General features: G+C 39.8%; 1 protein-coding gene across 3 annotated transcripts in view; it reads right to left on the bottom strand.

Moving 5' to 3' along the window:
• Positions 1-26,515, bottom strand: part of KIRREL3 (kirre like nephrin family adhesion molecule 3) — an 847,361-nt gene that overhangs the window by 91,192 nt on the left and 729,654 nt on the right. The window lies entirely within an intron of this gene.

The following is a 26,515-nucleotide window of genomic DNA, read 5'->3' on the forward strand; positions in this document are numbered from 1 at the left end:
GTGATGAGACTGGTAGCTGTTTAGTTTCAGTGAATTCATTGTGCACGATGTCCTGGGAATTTGCCGAGGGAAGCATCCATGATGGCTTTCAGATTCTGTTGGTCCTCTCAAGGCAATTTGGTTTTTTATCCACTGATTTAACAGTAAAACAATTGTGTATTCCTGATGTATTCTTCTTCATTACTAAATGTCTCTGAGCATGTAGTATAGAAGAAGTCTTTTTTTCTTTTTTTAGTTTTTTTTTTTTTTATTGAAAAGGTTTTCAAATACAAATTTTTCCCCCTTTTCCCCCCCCTCCCCACCCTCCCTAACCCCCCCTCCCCACCCTTCCCCCCCTGTGACTTCTTCGTAACAAAAAAAAACCCTAATTCATAACAGATTACTTACTCCCTCCTCAAAATACTGACCTTTACTTACTAAGAGTATTATAAATCCCCCTTTATCCATACATTTCAGAAAAGAAGAAGAGAAAAAAAAAAAACAAAAAAAAAACAAACACATTATACTATAACTATTATAAAATAACTCTAATTTAGCATAATAGTGTTTTATATCTATGCATTATTGCAACAATTCAAAACCACCTTCCACTTTAAAACTATACAATAAGTCCTACTTTAATAACATTTCAAAGCGGGCTCCCCATAAAATCTAATTTAACATTTATTCCACTCTATCCATTTCCTCCACTCCCCTAAATGTATCACTTAAAAATCCCTTTTCTTAAACTAATCAATCTGTAGCTAGCTTATTCACCCACTGTCTTACAAATTTACCATACACAACAATTCTTGATATCTTTAATTCACTGCCCACACTACTTAAAAATATATATATATATATATTCCATTATATCTAAATAAAAAAAGAAAAGACAATAACTTTAAATTTATAGTCCATATAATATCTTCTTGAAGTCTTTCCACTGGATTGTTAAAACCAACATCCATAATAGGGTGACATAGCTTGCGGATGCAACAGTTTATTCAAGATCTCCAATCATATCTGCCCCCATCAGTAGTAAACATCTTCTTATATATATAAAAGTAAAAACAACCACCCGAGTGACATTATAATTGTATTCCATATAATAATAATTGTGGGTTTCATCAGGATTATTAATTTCCATCATCGTATTGGGTAACAACCCGATCTTCTGCATGTCCCAATGTGATTCTCTTGCCTTATAATTCAAGATAATTATAATATATTTATCAACACAAAAAGAAGTTTCAAAGTAGATAATTCAAAACCATCAATTTGAGGCTCTTTCCATGTCCCAAAATTACGGCAATGCAGAGATCTGCCACTATCCTCAGGATGATATTGACCAATATGTCGCCTCCTCTATGTTTTCACATAATCATTCATATTTTAAAATCACTGGCTTCACTGTTGCTTGGGTTAGAAATTTCTATTTTTGTACAACCTATTTCTTTTTTTGTTTTCTTTTTGTGGGTTTGACCTCCATCCTAATTTTTTGTGTCTCGCATTTCTTTTTTATCCCTTGTATATCCTCTAATTGGTTTCCATGCTTGTCCTTGCCTTGATAAGTCATCACATTAAAATCAGATGGCACTTCTCTCAAATTTGTAGATAATCCAGCTGGGGTATCCGATAAATCCAAAGGCAATTTATCTGGTACAGTCTCTGTCTTTAGTTCCAGCTCCTTCTGCTTATCCTGTATTATATCTGAAGACGTTAAATTCATTTTCAACCTATTTTGATAAAATTCTTCCGCCCTTTCAACAGTATTTAACTGGTATCTTTCTCCTTGATATCTCAATATAATACCAACTGGGACGTCCCACCGGAATTGAATATTTCTCCTTTTTAACTCAGACACCAGAAAGCCAAATTTCTTCCTTTCCATTAGTATCTTAGGTGGGAGTTCCTTGTAAATCCAAATCTTTCTTCCATACAATTGCAAATTAGAATTGAAGGAATTTTGCACAATTTTATTCCTAATTTCTTTATCTGAAAAATAGATTACCACATCTCTAGGCAATTGCCTTTGCTTGGCAGTCCAGGAGTTTATTCGATAAGCTCTATCAATCCTACAAAACACTTCCTCAGGTTGAATCTTTAAAATCCCAGCTAGAAATTCAGAAGATATTTTCCTTAAGTCATCTCTGTTATTTTCCTGCAAACCTCTAAGTCTTATTGCATATTCTGTGAAATTATATTGTATCTTTAGAACCTCTTTTTGAATCCTCTGTTCCAGATATTCTACATTACCAGACTTTTGGTCAGCATCCATTTTAAATTTTTCTTCTGAACTATAATCCTGAATATTTAACAAATCATTTTCAATTTTTTGAATTCTATTGTCCAATTTATCTTGAATTTCATCCATTTTTGACTCTAGTAAATTAGTATTTGTATCCAACCGAATCATGAATTCTGACAATTTTAAAATTTTTTGCTGCAAAAAGTCAAACTTGGATTTCACCAATTCCTTAGTTTCCTGCTTAAATTTTTCAAGTTGCTGATTCACAATCTCATCCCTTCTTTCAATCTCCTCTAAGAGAAATTCTATTATATTAAAATCAGGTTTCTGGGACTGAAGAGTTAAAACTTGTTGCTTTAAATTCTTAGTGGGGGAATCCCCCCCACCTATTTGTTTGTCTGACTTCACAAGCCTCAGTGCCATGTTTCCGCCTAAGCAGGCTTTGTTAGAAGAAGAAAAAAAAAAAAACAAGACAAAAGACTTCCAGCCAGCAACACTCAAGCCTCCAGGGAAAAAAGAGAAAAACAAAAACAGGAGCGGAGTTTTGTCTACAAATGTAGCCAGTGGTATTTATTCCGCTACATTGTAATAATAAAAAACGGAAGAACTTTCCCTCTCAAACTCTTCTCCAGCCGCGGCAGACGCCATTTTAAAAAGAAACTTTTTTCCTCTTTCTCTTCCTCTATTCTCTTAAGTAATTTTTAAAAGATAAGTAAAATACTTGCGCTTCAGTATTACAGGTCCAGCTCACATTTTCTTTGAGTAATCTGTCAAATTCGCAGGCTTGCTTTTGACGCCTGGCTCTGCATTAGCAGAGGTCTCCCAAAGCCCGGAGCAGCGGCTGGGGATATGGGGCATCTCATCCGCTCCATCCCAAAAGTAAAAGAAAAACTTTTGGGACTCTGCAGAGAGTTCTACCCACCCCTGCCGGCTCTATCTCCGTTTCCTCATGGGAACGGAGTTTTTTCGAGCCGCCGTTCCGTTGTGAAGGCGGCTCTGACAGGCAGTGGAAGCTGACGATCCCAAAGGAACGTCTGGCGGCGGCCAGCAGCAAACAGGAAGTCCTAGTATAGAAGAAGTCTTGTGCATATTGTACTGTATGACTGTCATTGGGTGTTGTGCCTTGTGATTCTTGACGAGTGTATCTTGTCTTTTTATGTACACTGAGAGCAGATGCACCAAAGACAAATCCCTTATGTGTCCAATCACACTTGGCCAATAAATTACTCTATTCTATTCTGTTCTGTTCTGTTCTGTTCTGTTCTGTTCTGTTCCGCTCCGTTCCGTTCCATACCATACCATACCATACCATACCATACCATACCATACCATACCATACCATACCATACCATACCATACCATACCATACCATACCATACCATACCATACCATGGAATAGAAAACCTAGGTTTAAGTCCCAGTGGACCATAAAATTCATTGTGTGACTTCAGGTCAGTTACTACTTCTTCACTCAGTTTGACTCATTGGATCATTCTGAGATTTCAGTAAAATAAGGCCAGTTGAACAAGGAAATCAACTTTCCTTATAAAAAAAAGTACAGGGGGTGACTAAAAGGGGGAGATAAATAACTAGCTGAAAACAAATAAATTAAGATGTTGGAAAAATCCATGAATTCCTTACTCTGGAAACAGGTGGGACAATTCTACATTTCCCCCCCTCACAGTGCTCTTTTATCTGCAGCTGAAGATCAAGTGACTCACTGGGGACAGAGCTATGCGATAGAAAAGAGAACACAAGTATTTTTCTATCTCTTCATCCTTTCAGACTTGGGTTAGGGAGAAAAGATAAATGACCAGCTAAATGATCTAAATTCTCCTCCTGGGTTGTGGAGGTTGATTGAAGATTCTTTGGGCTCTTTTGGATCCACGGTCCCAACTGCTCAACTCTTTCCAGACTAATTCAACCATCTTTCTTTCTCCTTCTTCTAAATGTTGCCGTTTCAAACATCACTGAAAATGGAAGCTAGAGGCTCAGAAAAGGATGAAGGTCATTGCCTCATATCCTCTGCAGTTTCAATTCAATGAGTGGGAATTCCAAATTATATTAGGACCCCAGAGTTACCACCTAAAGGATTAGGGACTGCACTTAAGTAGCATATTTGCACTGGCTTGGTAGCAACCAAAGGTTAGCTGGGAAGGGGAAAAAAATTGAAGAAGAAAGAATTTGCATTAACATGTAATTCATGCAACCAAGCCATCCATTTTAATGGATGGAAGACTCCAAAAATCTTAGAATACACGTGACGTTTTTGCACTTTTGCTGCACATGAGCAACTCTTCTAAGATTCTAATTCTGTGGACATTTTGCCAGGATGCCTCACCTTTTGCTTGCCTACAGATGGCTAAATCTGTGGATAGCATGGATTTCAAATATGTCAGTAGTAGAAGATGATGCTGAGCTATCTCCTGGGGTTGAGACCATCTGTAATGCTGATTCCAACTAAGACATACTAGAAAGTCCATCCATCTCTGCTAACTGAACAAGGCTTTCTTTAATTGACTCTTTTTTCCCACCATTATATAACCTGTTGTTCCTGGCAGTGAAGCAGGCCAACACCAACAGTTTTTTGTTATCTATGAAATACGTGTGTAGGATGTGTAGTCTTTTGGCACATTTCTTAAACACAATCCCTGAAATAAATTGGAGGAAGCTGTAGCTTAGTGCCAGCATGCATGATTTATATGCAAAAGAAAAAAAAATGTGGAAGAAATAAAGATTTTAGTGCTTTGTCTAGACCTGAATCTCTGTGTATTCAACCATGTTTGTATGTCTGAATAAAAGTGACACTCCTGTTATTTCCTCCTTTTTTATAGCTATATGACAGTTAAATCCATGTGGACAATGCTTGGATTAGAAGAAAGAAATAATCCTAGATATTTTATGGATCTACCTCTAACTTGCTAAGCATGAACCATTCTTCAATTTAGAAAATGTAGAACCATTTAGAAAATTATGTAAAAAAAAAAAAAGAATCAGCATATTTTTGGAAAGCTACAGCTCCACTGGTGTTAAACTAGTGCATTTCATAGGAAGTTACGTAATAAGGGGTTGCAAGCAACCTTGGAGAAAAATGGCCCGAGATATGTAACAAGTAACTCTATTGTAGAAAGACACACCACAGATTAACCTAATTGGTTGTGGAATTATTTTTCTTGCTGTTGTATTTAAACATCATTTTGCTTGACCGATGGGACTGAAATGACCATTAATGTCTATGGAGATTCTCACAATAGAATCCCTTATGCCACCAGGATTGAAATTTTGGGCTTGGACAATCTGGAACTGCGCCGCCTGCGGTCTGGTACACAGTACACAAAATTATCTGCTACAATGTCTTACCTGTCAACAATTTCTTCAGCTTCAACCTCAATAATACACGGGCAAACAATCGGTACAAACTCAAGGTAAACCGCTCCAAACTCGATTGCAGAAAATACGACTTCAACAACAGAATAGTCAATGCCTGGAATGCTCTACCTGAGTCTATTGTTACATCCTCAAACCCTCACAACTTCAACCTTAAACTGTCCATCACCCTCACCCCATTCCTAAGAGGTCCATAAAGGGGGCATGCATAAGCGCACTAGCGTGCCTACCATCCGTGTCCTACTGTCCCCATTTATTTGTATTCATTTCTTTTGTTCATATCCATGTTTATGTTTATACCTCTATCTTGTACATGTTTGACAAACTAATAAATACAAATACAAATACAAATTCTCAGTCATCCAGATTAAGGTTGTCCCAAAGGTTCTTTCTTTCAAAAGACAACTTTGAGGATTTGAGGGAGGAGAAGGAGGTCCAGACTTTGTGGACCAGAAGGGCTTCTTTAAATTCCCATTGTCAGGTGTGAAGAATCAGGACCACACATTAAGTTCCAGTTAAGAAGATGTATTGCTCGTCCTATATTTTATTGACATTTATTTGTCAAAGGAAAATTGCAAATTTGAACGAGCAAAATGAAAACATTTAAAATGTGACAGGGATGATAGGCATGTTAATGCACTTACACACACACACACCCTTAGGAACCTCTTAAATATGGGGTGAGATCAGAGGTGGGTTTCAGCAGGTTCTGACCAGTTCTGGCAAACTGGTAGCAGAAATTTTAAGTAGCTCGGAGAATTGGTAGTAAAAATTCTTACTGGCCCCACCCCCATCTATTCTCTGCCTCCCAAGTCCCAGCTGATCGGGAGGAAATGAGGATTTTGCAGTAACCTTCCCCTGGATTGGGGACAGAATGGAGATTGTACAGTATCCTTCCCCTGGAGTGGGGTGGGAATGGAGATTTTACAGTATTCTTCCCCTGCCATGCCCACCACACCACGCCCACCAAGCCATGCCACACCCACCAAGCCACGCCCACAGAACCGGTAGTAAAAAATTTTGAAACCCACCATAGGGTGAGATCCACAGAATTTAAGTTAGAATAAAACTGTGATAGTTAGTAGCTGAGACAACTGAATACACAAGAATCTGGTCAACTAACAGTCAGCACTAAATTGGTGCTAGATAAGAGTCAATGAAATTCAAGGAGGGACTGGACTCGGATCACTTGTAGCAACAGAATGAGTCCAGGCAGATTCCTCTCTTGACTCAACCCCAGATACTGCACTTCTTCTCCTACACCATAGCACAGGGGTGTCAAACTCAAGGCTGGGGGCTGGATCTGGCCCACGGGGTGCTTAGATCTGGCCCATGGGGCCACCCTGGAAATAGCGAAGGACCGGCCCACAGTGCCTCTGCCAGTGAAAACGGAGCTCACGAGGGCTGCGTGTGGCCAAAAACAGAGCTCGGGAGCCCATTTTCACTGGCAGAGTAGTCAGGCACCACAGGCGCAGACACAAGTGACATCGAGCTGGCCATGCCCACCCTAGCCTCTCAAGGTCGAACACAACCCTGATGTGGCCCTCAATGAAATTGAGTTTGACATCCCTGCCATAGCTCATTCTAATAGGCTGGATTTTAAGCTCATAATGTGGAACTTTCCGTCTCTGCTTGCCTGAGTACAGAGGTCATGTAGTACTCTTGGCATTCATAGGAACGTTTCAACTTCCAAACTCCAAAATCAAGAAGGACCATTTGATATGGGAGCTATTTTATCAATGGATAGATAATAAAGTATGGAGATGAAATATTTTATATGAAATGAAATTTGGATAAAATGTTTAAGCACTTGTTTTTTTGTTAGAGGTAAGAATATCTGTCATATAATGAGAGTTTGAAAATTTTGAGAGCACAAAATGATTTTCACCGATCGAAATACTGTCTGTAAGTGTTTGGAAGGCTGATGTTTTTATGTTGTTTCTGTTTAAAAAATAAAAAAAAATTGCAAAAAAATAAAAAATAGTAAAATAAAATAAAATAAAAATATATAAAAAAAGAAAGACCATTATGCAAAGAAGGCCCAACCTGGCTGAAAGAATTCAGTCCAGAGTCTTGCCAAATCATGCATTCAGATTATCCATGTGAAAATCCAGTTCTTTTTTCCCTTGGAATCTTCCCTTCTCTTCCTCCGTCCTCCCTTTTAATCAAAGGGAACATTATCCCTTTAAAAGGCAGCTGAAATAGCATCACGCTGGAAAGCCACGCTGGCATCTGAAACACTGCAGTGGGAAAATGGTCTTTGAAGACAAGCTGTCAACTCAGCACTTGAATTAAACTGCTGTTTACCAAACAATAAGCAAATGTGACCTAATAGAAGACCATCTGGCATCTTGCCACTTTAAGAATGGGTGTTGGAACTGCTTGGAAAGAGAACCTGTCAATGTGTGTTAGACTGGATCAAGGGAGCTTGGGGGGAAAAATATTCTGGCAGTAGGTAAACCTGCAGTAAAAACCCCAAATCTATAATAAGTCTCAGAAGCGTGTTAGCTCCGAATCAAGGCTTTTTTACTACTGATTTTTTTTTCTAAAAACAACATAGTTTGTGACAATTTTTTCCTGACATCCCAAATATGATGCACTAGAAGATCCCTTTCTCTTTAGCAAACCCAAGGCAGACAGACCTACATTCTGCAGTCAGGTGAGAAAGACGAGATTTGTTTTTGTATATATGTGCCATACATACACAAACATATTCCCTTGTCATTAGAAAAAAGAGAGTTGTAAAAATATGGATAAATAGCAACAATCCCAAATGATGATCATCTTCAGGAATGCAAATATGAAATTATTTAATGCTAAACAGAAGAGCACCAAATAGATTGTTGCACTCTTCTCACTTGAAGAAATGATCACACGGGGAAGTTATCTTGCAGGATGGCAAAAACAATCCCTCTTCCGTTTATTTTACCTCAAAATGCTCACAAGCAATCTCTCTATAGTATAAACAGCAGCCAGTGAATAAAATGCATCACTCTGTTATTCTGGGCTAGGAAAAAGAAATATGAACATCAGTATCCATTTGCTAAAATTGAATAAAAATCAGGACAGATTTAGGAAAGCTCTATGTAAATGAAATATTTATACATGAAACTGAATAGTAAAAAAAAACATGTATTAAAGAATACAAGATGTTTTATCCTACAGGAAATATTATATTCTCCCTCAATCTGTCTAAAAGAAGATTTCACCAATGCTCCAATGGTCTCTCTGTAAATGGAAACCCAGACTCTGTCATGCTGGCTGTGGAAATTCTCATCATTTGACAAATAAGAAATACAATGTAGTGCTCACAACAATACAAGATGAATGCATGGTGTATGAGAGGGGTTGGGCTCTGGTATCTTTTATTTTGATCTTCAGACATGGATTTTGTAGGTGTCCATCTTAAACTGGTCTTCTGTGTTATAGGGAATGAGCCTAACGGGTTAGAAGATCTACAATCATAGTTCTGGGGACACCAAGGCCAAGAATGTATGCAAATCATGATTAAATGTATGTGTGTATGTGTGGGTGTAGTATTATTAAGCCTTCTTCCCATGCATGAAAAGAGCTCAATACACCAGAACACACATGGAAAATGTGCTTGTGTGATATACATCAAGACTACCTTAATTGATATCCTCCTCCTTCTCCTCCTCCTCCTCCTCATCATCACAAGTCCTAATGTGAATGGGATTGGTGATGGAGTGAGCAGTGGGTTTTCACATGCCAACTGATGAAATCAGCTTTACAAAAGAGACATATTAACAGTACAGATGTAAACTCAATTTGTATGCATTTATCTCCTTTCTTCAGTCATTTATCTTCACCCTTCCAACAGATGCTGACTAGCCATTTCCGCTCTTCTCCCTGCTGGGTGACTGGGATGTAAATGCAAGTAAATCAACTTCTCTCCCCCCTACACCACAAATCTCTTTTTAATAATTAATCCAGTGACTCCACTTTTATTTTTGGTCTTCCATTCAGCCCGCTTATGTGGGAGGCACAATCTTTCTGTCTAAGTGGCCATTCCCAGCCTGACATAGAAATGAGATCGTGCTCAATTTATAACAATCCTATTAGATGGACACTATTTCCCAGGAGAATGAGAAGACCTAGCAGCAGGAATTTATTTCCCCTGACATTCAAAAAGGACAATCTAATACTGTATAAAGCTGCAGGGTCCTCTTGCAAGATTCAGCTGAAGTAAACAATGTACGGCCCTCCCCAAATTGCTGAATCAACTCATTAGAAATTCTATTTATATAAAGCACCACACAAAGCAAACAAAAAGTACAGTCACCATGTGCTTTACTGCTCAGCTATATTACTATAACAGGAAACAGGAAACACTACTCAGAACAAAAGCGCAAAGAGTATATACCATAGATCCAAACTTGTAAATAATGCCATCTACTGACTGAATACCACTGTAGGATGTTGCATAGAAATACTGTACATTCCAATGATGAATTCCAACATCACTCAGCACCCCCACAAACCTGAATAGTAGTGAGGAATATGGTTAAGAACCACAAGTTCTCTACTTCTACAGTTCAGGCTGTTTCCCTACACCTGCGCTCTAACAAAAAATATGAAGATGGTGGAAAACCATATCCTTCCAGTCCACTCAGAAATTGAGAATGACTATCTTTAATCATACACTAAGACCTGAATGTATCAAGACCACTGTGGATCCATCTGGATTGAACAAGATACTAGGCAGTCTAAACTGAAAATGGCATAGATGATTACTTAAAATATTGCATACACCCACTTTAAACCAATGTACTGTATGGCAAACAAAATTAAATGAAAAGCTGGAATCCATGAAATAAAAAGCCAGAGTTAATTAGTTCCCATCACCATGTCTGCAGAAAACTCTGGGGACTAAACATTTAAATTTTACAGATTCTGAGTGATGAAGTTATGGGTGAGTTTTTATGAGACCCTATTACCAGCTGACTGTGCCCGTCTCTTTCTAGGCATGGGAAACAATTTCCTATGAAAATTGCTGCCGTGATGCAGTGGTTAGAGTGCAGTACTGCAGGCTACTTCTGCTGACTGCTGGCTACCTGCAATTTGGAAGATTGAATCACACCAGGCTCAAGGTTGTCTCAGCCTTCCATCCTTCTGAGGTGGGTAAAATGAGGACCCAGATTGTTATATAAAGCACCACACAAAGCAAACAAAAAGTACAGTCACCATGTGCTTTACTGCTCAGCTATATTACTGTAACAGGAAACAGGAAACACTACTCAGAACAAAAGCGCAAAGAGTATATACCATATATCCAAACTTGTAAATAATGCCATCTACTGACTGAATATGATAACCCTGTAAGCCGCTGTAAAAGCAGTGTAAAGTGGTATATAAGTCTAAGTGCTAAGTGCTAGTGCTATGAAGCTATTACACATCATGATCTTTCCAGCTATCCTATGAATAGAGCTGCTTGGAAAGCAAGGCTGGAGTATTTTTCCCCCAGGAAAAGTGAATGGAGGCTTCTATCATGAAGGAAGATGGGTCTGCTAATAGTGATTGGTCGGCTCAAAGGTAGGAGGAGTTCAGACAAAGCCACTAGCCCCTAGTTCCATCATCTTTTGTTGTTGCTGTTAGTTGCGAAGTCATATCCGACCCATAGTGACCCCATGGACAACATTCCTCCAGGATTTCCTGTCCTCTACCATCCTCTGGAGTCCATTTAAATTCACGCCTACTGCTTCAGTGACTCCATCCAGCCACCTCCTTCTCTGCCGTCCCCTTCTTCTTCTTTTGTCCTCCATTGTTCCCAGCATTAGGCTCTTCTCCAGTGAGTCCTTCCTTCTCATTAGGTGGCCAAAGTATTTGAGTTTCATCTTCAGGATCTGGCCTTCTAAAGAGCAGTCAGGGTTGATCTCCTCTAGGACTGACCAGTTTGATCGCCTTGCAGTCCAAAGGACTCACAGGACCAGAGTTCAAAGGCCTCAATTCTTTGGTGCTCAGCTTTTCTTATGGTCCAGCTTTCACAGACATACATTGCAATTGGGAAAACCAAAGCCTTTTGTACTTTTGTTGGCAGGGTGATGTCTCTGTTTTTAGTATGCTGTCTAGATTTCCCATAGCTTTCCTCCCCAGGAATATTTCCATTACCCTTTTTACATACTCTTTCAAGTTTCTGGTATTTTTTTCTTTTCCTCCCCTCTCTCCTTATCTTTATTTTGTGTAGTGAGTTGGCTTGTAGACCAACTTAGCTCTTGCAGCAACTTGTTCAGATCTGAGGGAAACAGCAAGGGAAAGCACTGTCCTGAAGCTTGATACAGACAGATAGCCATTGCATTTAGTCATCACTCTGTATGTTTCTCTACCTGTTTCTACATTCCCCCAAAGACAAAAAAAAAAAAAAAAAAAGAATACTCAGGAGAGAGAATAACACAGAAGAAGGCAGCTGCTGTGGGAACTGTTGGCAGATGTTTCCCTTTATGGACAATGATGAACCAGTAATTAGAGGAAGGAAGAGTTTGCATCCAACAACTGAGGAGTTATATTGACAGTTCTGTAAGGAATAATTCAAAGAACACACAACTATCCCAAGGCAGGCAGCTATTTCCATATTCCTGCAAATCATTTGAAAGATATGGGCTTTCTCATCTGTTACACGTGGTTGAAAATGATGTGTACATGTAGTTCTCCACATTCGACCACAGTTGGGACAAGAATTTCCATTGCTAAGCAAAGAGGCTGTTAAGTAAGTCGTGCCTGATTTTACAACCTTTTTTTTTTGCCATGGTTGTTAAACAAATCACTGCAGTTAGGTAAATAATAGAGTTGTTAAGACTGCGTTATTCATGTAACTGAATAGTTATTAACAGTCTTAATTAAATAAAGAAATGAAGTATTCATCTCATTTTAAGCCAATCCAGTTTCTTGACTCAAAAGCTGGTTAGGAAGGTCACAAATGCTGACCCCAGGATTCAGCAACTGGCATAAATACATGCCAGTTGCCAAGTGCCTGAATTTTGAACATGTGACTGTGGGGATACTGCAATGGTTGTAGATACAAGGACCAGTTCTAAGTCACCAAAGTCATTAAACAAATTTATGGTTCCATATTGAGGGCTACCTGTATCTTAACCTATCTTACTACCCTCTGTCTTTTGGTACTGACCATGGGGTTTTCATGGCAAAGATACTGGAGTGAGTTGTCATTTCCTTCTCCAGAATTGAGAATGGAACTATGGTGCTGGAGAAGACTCCTGCGAGTCCCTTGGACTGCAAGTTGATCAAACCGGTCAGTCCTAGAGGAAATCAACCCTGACTGCTCTTTAGAAAGTCAGATCCTGAAGATGAAACTCAAATACTTTGGCCACCTAATGAGAAGGAAGGACTCCCTGGAGAAGAGCCTAATGCTGGGAAAGATTGAGGGCAAAAGAAGAAGGGGACGACAGAGAACGAGGTGGCTGGATGGAGTCACTGAAGCAGTAGGAGTGAGTTTAAATGGATTCCAGAGGATGGTAGAGGACAGGAAGGCCTGGAGGAACGTTGTCCATGGGGTTGTGATGGGTCGGACATGACTTCGCAACTAACAACAACAACAACCTTATTATAAGTCTTATTATATAGGGATGTCAAACAAACAAAAAAAAATCATCCTCTAGTTCTATATTTGTGTTTCTCTAACCATGTCAACTTCCCAATGTGGACTTCAGCTCCTTCAATTCTCAACAAGCATGGCTGGCTGGGGAATTCTGGGAATTGAAGATCACAAGTCTTAAAGTTGCCATCCCTGATTGAGATGATGGACAGCTTCCAACTTTGAGGACCTTATTTTTGTACAGATACTGGGGGAAAAAAATCAGGCAGATATTCCGCCAAGGAATTTGCAGTAGATGCAGAATGTTTCCGTCAGTAAAAGTGATAACAGCTCCCAATGATCATTTCGTCTGGCATAATTTGAGATCTTATAGCTGTGAAAACCAACTGCAGGGACTTGTTCCGACAGTCTCTGAGAATCAGATGTTATTGAATGGAAGGGGGAAAAAAATAACTAGATATCTGGTTCTCTTCACCTTACTTTAGCATCAATTGGGGCTGGGGGTTTATCTGTTAATCCTAAAATCATGCAAAAACAAACAAACAAACAAAGCCCCTCCCCCCCAAATCAAAACACTCATCCATTATCTTGCAGAGTGATTCAATAAAGGCAAATCCATGGATCATATGACTGGAATGGACTTTGGGAGGGCTGATTTTCTTCTCAAGTTCATGCAATATTTCTTTCATTTTAGCGCTTGGGATTTTTTTCTCCTCTTCTGACGACTCCCTTGATTTCATTATCACCTTCTTGACAGGTTAAGAAAGAATGATCTCAGTGCTTTGCCCTGTGATCCTCAGAGATTGCAGACAAGTCCTTCCTTTCATTTGTATATGTTGCCTTGCAGGTATTTATAGATTGCCATTGTGTTTGCTCAAGGCAGTTTCTGTACTGTATCAATTGCCCTCTCCTAGCTATTCTTGAGATGATGATCATGATGCTTCAATCATATCCAATTCTTTTTTTTTATTGAAAAAGTTTTTCAAATACAATTTTTCCCCCTTTCCCCCCCCCCTCCCTAACCCCCCCTCCCCTCCCCCCATGGCTTCTGCAAGATGAAATCCAAATTAATATCACATTATATAATACTTTACCACCCTTTTACACCACCCCCTATGTGCTAAACATTTCTTTCTAACATTATTATTATGTCCCCTGCATACTATACGTTTCAAACAACATTCGGCTATGAAACTATATAATAAATCCTGATTTGGCATTTATTCTACTCATAATCCACCCCCATGCGTATATCTCTTAACTCAAATCTTTTAAGTATATTAATATCTAAACATAACATCCCTTTTCCTGAACTAAGCAATCAGTAATATTACCTATCACCATATCCAATTCTTGGCAATTCTATGGACCAGCTCTTTCCACATTTTCCTACCTTTTATAGTTTATTTCAGTTGTTTCAGATGGTGTCAGCTTTGATGGTATCTAACCACGGTGTAGTTTAGCAGACTTGCCTCTTTTTACCACTGACCATTTGAGTGTAACTGCTTTTTCTAGTGAACTTGATTGCATGACATAAATGACATATATCTTGCATGAGATGACATACCCTCAATTTCTTGTTAGCTTTTGCCTTCTATTTCTTTTAAACGGGGCAATGTTTCAGGTCCAGAAATGCAAAGTTTTACAGTGTCCTTTATATCAATCATTTGCAGAGCAAACAGTTCCCACTCAAGAGATTTCAGAAAAGAATCGGAGAGAATTTCAAAAGCCATGCATGGTTTCCTTTGTATGTATTACTTTATTTCTTAAATACATCCCCTTGAGGATGGTTCTTTTCCTGCAATAATTTCCGTTCTTTCCATGAATTTTTGAAGGTCAAGGGATGATGTCGAGACCCTCTCATTCAGGCTAACAACATCCTTATAATAATACATAGCTCTTTGTACAGTCTGGCTACACTAAACTCATTCTATGGTTTCCTCATAGCAATAGCAATAGCGCTTAGACTTATATATTGCTTTACAGTGCTTTACAGCCCTTTATTGCCCCAAACAATCTGGGTCCTCATTTTACCCACCTCGGAAGGATGGAAGGCTGAGTCAACCTTCAGCCTGGTGAGATTCGAACTGTCAAATTGCAGGCAGCCAAAGTAGCCTGCAGTACTTCACTCTAGCCACTGTGCCACCACAGCTCATGTTTAGGCCTTAATCTCAAATCCTTATGATGAAACCAACTAGATATTGTAATCAAGTTCCTATCAAGGACAACCATAGTTTTTCCCTCCCTCCTTTCCTATTTCTTCTCTTCATTCAAACATGCCTGCTCCATCAGATGAATTTAATTTATGTTATTTGCTTTGCCTACACTTATAACCTCTCTCAGCCATCCGTTTGTTTGTTTGCTTGTTTATTTATTTATTTCTTCTAGCCTCTCAGGAACATTAGAGGATCACCTCTGAATTTACTGCCTTCTAATTTAAATGGTTTGCACGATGGAGAGAAATGCATTTTCATCAGGAAACAGGTTCTTGATTTCAAGCTTCAAAGGAGATTTTATAATCAACAGTGTGAAAACACTGATTAAAAATGTGTTGGGGGGGAATCTTGGCTGGAGATTTTTTAAGCACTATAGTTGTACACATGAAGATAAATAAGCATTCATAGAAAACCATTTCTCCAGATTTGGTATGTGTGTGGGGGGGGGGGTTCTTAACAAAAAATAATTTCTCTGGATCTGATTTCCTGATTTTTATATTCCTGATGGATATAAAAAAAAATGTCAAGAGACCATTCAAAAATTTCCTTCCTTCCTTCCTTCCTTCCTTCCTTCCTTCCTTCCTTCCTTCCTTCCTTCCTTCCTTCCTTCCTCCCTCCCTCCCTCCCTCCCTCCCTCCCTCCCTCCCTCCCTGATTCAAAAAGCACATTCGGAAAGGTGACGATGTGGCAAATCAGTAATGTATTTGGTTATGGAATCCATCATTTCATGTGATTTTTAGAAAGGATTATACTCAATCACAGAGATTACTGATCTCTTTAGATTGATGTAAACCCATCTGTGTAGCTCCACAGTTTTAATATGAGTGTTTTCTAAATTTTGCATTGTTATAACTATTATTTTATGCTTTTCAGCTGAGCAGCTGGAAGGCCCAGGACCGCCTTTTACAAAGAAAGTGCTACATCATTGTTGTGACAACAATGTTATCAGGATATAGTGCAGGTTCCTTTCCCAATAATGAATTAAATTTACTGACACAGTGGTGGAGCTGGTGGGAAGGAAGGGTCTTTTGTGAATACCTGAGATCACATTCACAATCATGCTTAAAGGCAATATCTATCTGTTGTAAGTGCTGAGTGGAAACAATAAATACGGCTCCTCTGTGGAATGGTAATTTAGTTTGGTCTGTCCTAATTCTGTTTCCAAGAGAGACAGAGAGAGAAATGGAGATAGAGAGATATTCCTTTATTATTATAGTTGGTCACACAGTCAGCCAGATTGCTTAGACTGGATTTGGCATTTTTATTCACCTATCAAGTCCTTCCCTGGGATAGGCCAATGTTGTTGCTTGATGGTGTTAAAATTATCGTTGCAGGAGGCACTGTAAATTGTTCTAAATAAAGCTGCCTTTTGCAATTGACTGATGGTGATTTGGTCAATGCCGATGGTGTTCAAATGGTTTTTCAGATGTCTTCGGCTTGCACCAAGGTACCTGTAATCATTGGTACCATCTTTTTTTTTTTTTGGTACCATCTTTGTTTTCATTTGCCACTGTTATTCAATTTCTATTTGTAGATCTTTGTATTTTGTGATTTTCTCCAGTTCTTTCTCTTCTCTTCCTGTTATCATTATTATGTATACAGCATCATGATACCACAACTGCTAATTCTTTAGCTCATATTGGACTTCATTCTCATCCAGTTCTTCCCAGGAATATGGGATGTATAATATGTTGGAGGATGATGATGATGATTAATTCATTAAACATGAAACTCAGTCAACTGAACATTCAAAAATGCATCACAAATACCATTGATTGGTGCTGATGGTTAATACGGATTGCTGCCAGCATCCTAGATATCAACCAAGTACCTTCTTAAGATGTTCCAAGTAGCACATTTTTTTTGCAATTCTGCTGGTGTTATTGAAGGAAGCTGCAATTTCTTGATGTATTTTATAAAATTCTTGGACATGGTATCAAGTGCCCTAATGACAATGGGTTTCACTGTTACATGTTTATTGTTGTTGTTGTTGTTGTTGTTGTTGTTGTTGTTGTTGTTGTTGTTGTTGTTGTTAAAATCCTGCCTCTACTTTAACTTTCTGTACATGGCTCTGGGATAGTAGCTTTTGCTTCCATAGGTTCTGTGTGGATACAGTATGGTCATTTAGACATCTGAAAGAGACCAATTGATAGCTCTGCTAAAGAGGCATAGATGTGAACCAATTATACCATTCACCCAGGAACCCTTGCACCCATAATCCCCTCACCTTCATGGTTCCCCAATTTGCAGCACTATAGTTTCAAATGCAAATTTGCACAATGGGCTTCTATTTTCTTATTCAAACCTGGTTTGTTTTGTAAGGAAGTTTCTCATTTTGGAAAGAAAGCTCTGTTTAGACTATATAAACCTGTCTCTGTAGCTGGAAAGCCTTTTGTATGAGCTAAATTTTTCATCATTCTATCTATTATTCAGCACCACTGATTCTTATTTTATTTTATTTGGAGTTTTGGTTTAGATGAGCATTCTTTCCCCCCTCCTTTCTTTAGCACCGCGGCAGTCAATAAACCTGGCAGCTTTACATACCAAATTGAAGTTATTGGAAATATATTTCACACATCTAAGCAAAGCAGGAAGGCTGAGATTAAATTCCTGTTGGGTTGAGCCTCAAAGTTATGCTAAAGGCAGCATTTGGAGACGTAATATTTCTGGAAAATTACTTCTGCCCAATGGCTGGCAAAAAATAATGTGTGATTTTGTTGATTTTTTTTTTCCGGAGCCAATACAACTGGGCATCCAATTTCCTCTGTTCCCCTCCATATGTTCAAAGAAAATGTGAAAAAGACAGTAAGACTTTTTAATAACAGGTGTACATCAGCTTTCTCTGTGCAGTGCCCTCTGTGCAGCGCCCTCTAGGCAAGACTACAAACCATATCAAAAGCAGCCATCATGATCTGATGTATCAAGTGCCCATTCCTTATTATGAGCTAGAAATACATTGCAAGGGTCTAGGACACTCAACATGGCCAACTTGCCATGGCCAACTTCCTACAGCCAACTCACTAGGGCCAATTTACTGCGGGACAACTCGCGATGGGACAATTCACCACGGAACACCTTAAAGCCAAGGACATGAAATTGACTTTAAAAAGACCAGAACTATCGCCAAAACTGAACACTTTAATAACAGAATAATCAGAGAAGCCATCGAGATAGAAAAACGCCCACACAGCATGAATAAAGGAGATGATACCTCCCGCCTACCAGCCACTTGGAAACCTGCCCTTATTGACAAACGAGTCCCTATCACAAAGAATGACACCAGACCCACACTCACGAAAACCACACAGGATGTCACCACCACACATCCACGCAAAAAGCAAATTCAAACCCACACCGATGATGAGGCACGACCACAAATCAGAAGCCAGACCACAGCTGCATCATTAGCCACTTTAAACCCCTCCAATCCATACATGAAGCAAACTGACATCCACCATGAAGGTGTGGCACAACCACGAACGCGAAGACAAACAACAGCAACGCAGCTCACCAGCTCAAGTCCCCCTGCAACTCAGACTAACCCAAGCACAACTAAACCGCCACCCAAACAGAACACCCCCCCATCCAATCAGAGCACAGCCAACCCCCCCATCCAATCAGAACACACCTCCACCCAATCAGAACACAGCCAAGCTCCCACCCAATCAGTTCACACCCCCACTGGCAGTTAAAAGGAAGAAACAACTGCGATCACACATTGCTCCTAGAAGCATGAAGCCGAAAACACCAGCCTGAAGATGACGAATGAGACTTCGTCGAAACATCGCCAAGACACTTCCAATTTTAAGTGGGAGAAAAACCGTATAACCAAAGACCTACATACAAACACCTGCAAAAACCTCAGAAAACACACACGCACACACACACACATATAATTTTAAATAATTAAATTGAATTGTTGAATTGTCCTGCATCAAGTTGTCCTGTAGAAAATTGGCTGTGATGATTTGGCCATGATGAGTTGTCCCATTCCGTATTACAATGGGCAATTAGTTCATGTTTCTCAATTTTTGTCACAGCAATCTTCAGTTATGGCAAATTTGATGACAATCTCTGTATTAGTTTTCTGAATAGTTTTTATCCCAGAGCTATAATTGCACTCAACCATGAACTAAAGGGCCACCATCAGTGAGCTGTTGACCATTACTTGGTCTGTTGTGTGGATGTTTGGGTGGTTTAGGGGTGGGGAATTGTGGTTGGTGGGAGCGTGTTTGGGGATTGTTATGTGTGTTGGACCTGGCCTTTGGGTGTTAAGTGAATTTCTTTGTATGGGTATACTGTGTATACACGTACGATGACAATAAAGTTGTAGTTGTTGTTGTAGTTGTAGTTGTTGTTGTTATTGGTTAATCTTTGGTGAAATTCACAGCCTTTCAGGCTGGTTAATAGCTCAGCAGCTCGAGTCCTAACCAAGGACCTAGGAACTGTTAAGGTATCATCAGAGGATGTAAGCTGTTCCGAGTAAGGTGGTTTGTTGTTGTTGTTGTTGTTGTTGTTGTTGTTGTTGTTGTTGTTGTTATTATTATTATTATTATTATTATTATTATTATTATTATTATTATAATACAAGAAGACATGTTGCCATCTGAGATCCTCCTTCTGAGCAAAGTAATATATAACCTCAGTATATATCATTCATTGGTTCCAGGAGGTGTGATGTGTACCAAAAATGATGACTACCAAACAATTTTTTCCCAAATGGAATAACATAGTGAGTCACAAGGCAGCCAACACCGACAAGTTCTAGTTTGTGTGTTGAGCAGCAAAGAAACAATGAGTACCGGGACAAAATTTTCACATAAAAATGTGATGAATACCAAATTTGATGAGTTTCAACGCAGTTGAGTACCAAGGTACCACTGTAGTTTACATGCAGATAAAAGCCAGGAGATTTCCTGAATAATCTTCTGTCTTCATAGTAAACAATATTATTTCATTATCTATTTCAGGTAGGAGCCTCTCTGTAATAATATTGAAGCTGAAGTCCTTCAAAGCTTCATCCATCGCTATCTCACAGGTTTTGAAGTCCAAGCTATAAACCCAGCAAAGACAAGAATTTTGATCCTGTACATCTGAGAGAAAGACTCATTGAATTCAATGGAATTTACTTCTGGGTAGACATGCATCAGATTGCATTATTAAATTCTATTGATTTTAAAGGTGACTAAAGTTCATATAGCGCTTCTCCATCTGAAATGAGTTTGAGATTAACTTTATTTCAATAACATCTACAAATTTAACTTCTTTAATCTGGGGGTTTAGTCAAGTTTTCAGCTTTACTCTTAAATCCTTGGATTCCTGTTAAACTTTATTGATTTTTTTAAAAAATCCAATGGTAACAATCTTTTACATTACTGATTATCCAGATCTCATTCTGTCTGGTGATAATATATTCCAGTGGTCAGCAGTTGTTGTTTTCCCAATTTGTCAAAGGTTGCATTTTAACCGAGATAATCATCCTTTTAGTGTGCATTTTGAATTTAGCCAATCCCTGCATATAATGTCTACGGGAATTCTCAGTCATCCAGGTTATGGTTGTCCCAAAGGCACTTTTTTCAAGAGACAACTGGACTGCCTTTGTTTTTCCTTGAAGACGCTTCGCTTCTTATCCAAGAAACTTCTTCAATTCTTCAACCAACACATGAAGCGGAACTGAAGAAGCTTCTTGGATGAGAAGTGAAATGTCTTCAAGGAAAAACAAAGGAAGTCCAGTTGTCTCTTAAAAAAAGCACCTTTTGGGACACCCTGCATATAATATTTACTATTCCAGATCTTCTCCTTCTTTTGAGCCAAACGTTTCCTCCTTTAAAGGACACCATAATTTTTCGTTTGCTCTCTTTTGGAGCTGCTGCCAAAACTTAGCATGATGCCCCTCTCTTTCTCCTTTCACACTCCCCCTCAACGTCAAGGTAAGTCTGGAGCTCCCATGTAACACCTGTCCTGCGCGAGCTGCACTGGCTCCTGGTGGTCTTCCGGGTGCGCTTCAAGGTTCTGGTTACCATCTTTAAAGCGCTCCATGGCTTAGGACCTGGTTACTTACGGGACCGCCTACTACCATCAATAGCCTCCCACTGACCAGTACGCTCCCACAGAGAGGGGCTCCTCCAGGTGCCGTCGGCCAAACAATGTCGGCTGTCGGCCCCTAGGGGGAGAGTCTTCTCTGTGGGGGCACCGACGATCTGGAACGAGCTCCCCCCAGAGATACGGAGAATTCTGGATCTGCGCACCTTCCGCCGCGAGCTGAAAACTCTTTTATTTTATCAAGCTGGCCTCGCCTAAATTTTTCTCCCTTTTAAGTGCAAATTTTAAATTTTAATGTGTTTTAAAATATGGGTATTTTAAATTATGGGTTCAGCCAAATTTATTTAATTCATTTTATTTGATTTTAAATTTTGTATATGTATGTGTTTTATTTCATGGCTGTTCACCGCCCTGAGTCCTTCGGGAGTAGGGCGGTATAGAAATTCAAAAATAAGAAAAAATAAGAAATAAGACCTCAGCCATGTAGTTTTCTTGGCACCAATGTAAGCATGATTTTCCATGTGTTGATTTCCTAGAAGAAAGGTATGGTTCTACTATTCCCTGGATGTTTTCCACCTACGTCTATCACAACCCAGATTTATTTAGCTTCCAAACACATCTCAAAATGCTTAGTACAATTCCAAATTCTCATGCTGTCCACTAATTCAACCTGCAAGTAAGCCTATGTTAGGGTTACAAGAGAGATATCTGTGGGGTAGGTTCATGTCAAAAACAAAACAACACTTGATAACTGGATGACTGTAACTCTACCTCTTTTACCATGGCTACATTTATAAGTAGTCCTTGACTTACGATCACAATTGGAGCCCAACATTTCCATTGCTAAGCAAGACAGTTGTTAAAGTGGATTTTGTTCCATTTATGACCTTTCTTCAGTGAATCATTGCAGCGCTTATGTTAGTAATACCATTGTTAAGTGAATCTAGCTTCTCCATTGATTTTGCTTGTCAGAAGGTCGCAAAAGGGGATCCCATGATTCCAGGGCACTGCAACCATCATAAATATGAGTTAGTTGTCAAACATCTGAATTTTGATCACACGACCAAATATTGCAATGGTTGTAAGTGTGAAAAATGGTCATAAGCAGGGGTGAAATGCTCCCAGTTTGGACCGGCTTGGGCGAGTAGGTAGCGATGGCGGCAGGCAGTTCAGAGAACCAGTAGCAAAAATTTCTCCCCCCCAGCCTCCAGCTTGCTTACCTTCGCACGCCTGCCTTGCTTCGTTTGCTGTAATCCCTGCAATCCATTGCATCAGCAAGCAACTGAATCTCCCTGCCTGCAATCAAGCTCATCGGTGAGCAGCTTTATCTGCCTGCCTGCCTGTAAGTTTTTTTCCCTTTGGGAGCTTTAAAAAAAATAGTTAATTGGGGTTTTTTTAGTTGTTCTTTTTTTAGACCTAGCCATTTAAAGTTTAGGAAGTTTTAAATTTAGCTGCTTTTATATAAAAATAAAAATAAAATAAAATAATATTTGTGCAGCTTTCTGAGATTTTGTGTGTTTCTGTAGTGTTTCATTCTAACTACACAAACACAAAATCTCATAAAGCTGTATGTGGAATTCTGTGTGTGTAAAGTGTGAAAGTTGGTTTTTTGGACTTTTTGTGGCTGTGTGAGGTTCCTGCTTGTTGCAGGGGCCATTTTGGGTCTAGCACAGCTGCTTTTACATTGTGGGTGAGCCAGTTGTGTTGTGTTGTGTTTTGTAGGTTAAAAAAGAGCAAAGAAGTCACATCGACTTGGCCATGCCCACCTGACCACCAAGTCACACCCACCCAGTCACCTGACCACTAAGCCACACCCACTAATTAAGCCACACCCACAGAACCGATAGCAAAAAGTTTTCTATTTCACCCCTGGTCATAAGTCACTTTTTTCAATATCGTTGTAACTTTAAATGGTCACTAAATGAACTGTTGTAAATCAAGGACTACTTGTATAGAGGGAAATATATAGCTAGTAGACTTTTCCTCCATACATTTGTCTATTCATGTGCTGGAGCTATAGAAATTGGTGTCCTTCATTCATCTTGTAGCAGCAAATCTCAGTTAGATTATGCTCTAAATGGGAAAAAACCCCACCTCCATATATTTTTTTCCTGAATCTTCCACCATTCAGCTTAATCACCCTAATCCTTAGAAAAGAAAACACTATCCTTTACTTATAGAGAATGATCTAGTCCAGGGGTCAGCAACCTGTGGCTCTGGAGCTGCCTGTGGCTCTTTCATCCCTCTGCTGCGGCTCTCTATCGCTCAAAATATGTGTCACAACCACCAATGTGTGTCACCTGCTGGCACGTGATTTATTGAGCTTTTCGACTCATCTTTTTTTTTAGTTAAAAATGTTTTTGTTGCATGCAGATATAAAACTCTGTAGCAGTTCATTGATTTCATAAATGCAACACACTATAGTTTTTTTATACATAGCATAAAGGTAAAAAAAATGATATATGCAGTGATATCTTCATTTTAGATGTCAAAAGGGTTTTGTGGCTCCCGGTGTTTTTTTTTCTGTGGGAAATGGATCCAAATGGCTTTTTGAGTGCTGACCGCTGATCTAGTATTTTAATTGCCCTCTATTTGAACTTTTGCATACTCCGTCTTCTTTTTTTTTTTTTATGTATCTTAAATAGGATTGTGTACAAATGGAGTTTAGCTAAGCTACTCATTTCTACTTTAAACCTTCTGCAATCTTCTCGGTCTCTTCAGAATCCCTCAGCTTGAATGAGTTTGGGTATCTCTAAGTCAAAACCGTAACCACTTAAAAGAAGGCTTCATGTATAAATAAAATGTGCATTTTAAAAATATTCAGAAAATGCCATCGCTCCCACTTCCTCCCCATCTCAGCTGAATACAACATTTTTATTTTGCTGTTGGTTTCACAGTAACACCCAACCCCCTCAAGCTAGCGATTCCATGTGCAAATGAGTTCTAATTGGTAAGTTCTTTGTAATTACTTCTTCCCATGGTATGTACTCCATCATCTGCCAGTTGGCAATTACATCAATAATATTGATTTCAGTTTCTACTGATTAATAACACAACATGGAGAAACGCAAATACACAGTCTGGGGCTCATCTTCCTGATCAGTTGCGTTGATTAGCAAATGCTTACTATCATTTGATTATTGACCGTCTCCTTAATCTAAGCAAAATGTTACTTTTTGGTATTTGATGACTGTTAGACTACACCATGATCAATTGATGCTTGATTTTATGAAACCAGACCTATGCAAAGTTTAAAAGGGCATGAAATGAATATAGAGAACCTGTTTTGAAAGATAGTCCAAAAATGAGATTGATAAATTTGAGATTCCAAGAATAACATATATCAGGGGTATCAAACTCAATTTTATTGAGGGCTGCATTAGAGTTGTATTTTATCTCGGAGGGCCGGGGTGTGGTGTGGCCGAGGGTGGTTGTGGCCTTGGTGGGGATGACATGGGATTCATGTTGGGGGCACCAGTGGTGGCCAAGTGGCAGCTTGGCACCTGTGGTGGCTCAAGGACTTCCCTGAGACACTCCACCTCTCTCATTATAAACTCCTTCCTTCCTTCCTTCCTTCCTTCCTTCCTTCCTTCCTTCCTTCCTTCCTTCCTTCCTTCCTTCCTCCCTCCCTCCCTCCCTCCCTCCCTCCCTCCCTCTTCTTTTTCCTTCCCTCTACTTTCTCCTTTTTTCTTCCTTCCCCTCTTTCTTTATTTTGCCTTCCTTGCTCTCTTCCCATCTTTCTTTTTTTCTTTTTTGTCTTTCCTCTTTCCCTTTCTCCTTTCCTGTCCCTTCTTGCAAATGCGAAAGGGGAAACATTTCTCCTTTTGTTTTGTTTTTAGTTTGCTTTGATAGCCCTCTGCCAGCGAAAACAGAGCCGAAGGGGGAGGGGGAGGGGAGGGGGAGGGGGAGGCTGCGTGCGGTCCTCCTGTGCCCCATTTTCGGCCATGATGGCATCCTCCAGCCCTCTGCCAGCGAAAATGGAGCTCGGGGTGGGCGCACTCCAGGGGTGGGTTCTACTTGCAACAGGGCCACGCGCACGCGCTTGCTTCACTTGCTCACATGCTCTTCTGCGCATGCACAGAAGCATTCTGATGATGTCAGGATTGGTGGGCGGAGCCTCCCTCTGGTTTTACTACCAGTTCTATAGAACTGGTCCGAACCAGGGGCAACCCACCACTGGCGCACCCACCCTGTTTTCGCTGGCAGAGGGCTGCAGGAGGCTGTCACAATTGAAAATGGAGCACGGCGGGCCACAAGTGCCCCCCCCAGCTCCTTTTTCACTGGCAGAGGCATCGCAGGTTGGTTCTTTGCTATTTCCAGGCCTGCCCCGTGGCCCAGATCTAAACACCCCGTGGCCCAGATCTAAACACCCCGTGGGCCAGATCTAAACGCCCCGTGGGCCAGATCTGGCCCACAGGCCTTGAGTTTTACACCCGTGACATAGATCCTCTGAAAGCTTTAGAGGCAGCCCTCAAAATCCTTCTAAAAGCACTGTCTGGAAAATTTGTATTAACATCATAAAAAGACAAGAAGTAATTAAACATTACATTAATTAGCATTGTTTATCATACTAATTGCTGCAGGATATTTTTTCAGATATGGCCTCATTCTACAGAAAGATGAAGTGTGGCCCTTGACTCAGAAAAATGTTGCAGAATCTGGTATAAAGGAATTATCCAAGAAATATCTAATAATCCTGCTAACTTCTAGGGGATGGGTTTTTTTTTCTTAATAGGATTTAAAAATTAACTGGTTTTCAGATACAGAACAAAAATAGAAATGCAAAATAATAGTTGGATGGGACCTTGGAGGTCTTCTAGTCCAAACCTGCTCAAGCAGGAGACACTATACTATTTCAGACAAGTGGCTGCCCATTCTCTTGTTAAAAACCTCTACTGATGGAGCATCCACAATGTTGTGACTCCGACCCCCGATCTCGTCTTATCGGAGGGAGAAGACTCCGAAGGTGAAGGAGAGGAGTTGGCCAGGCCTCCCTCTCCAGGACCCTCCTCTCTGGCAATGCCTCAGGTGTCTCCCGAAGGAGAAGAGATTGGCTAGGAGCCAGGTATC

Source organism: Pantherophis guttatus, chromosome 9 (assembly GCF_059756535.1).
Source record: "Pantherophis guttatus breed Tessera chromosome 9, ASM5975653v1, whole genome shotgun sequence".
NCBI lineage: Eukaryota > Metazoa > Chordata > Lepidosauria > Squamata > Colubridae > Pantherophis > Pantherophis guttatus.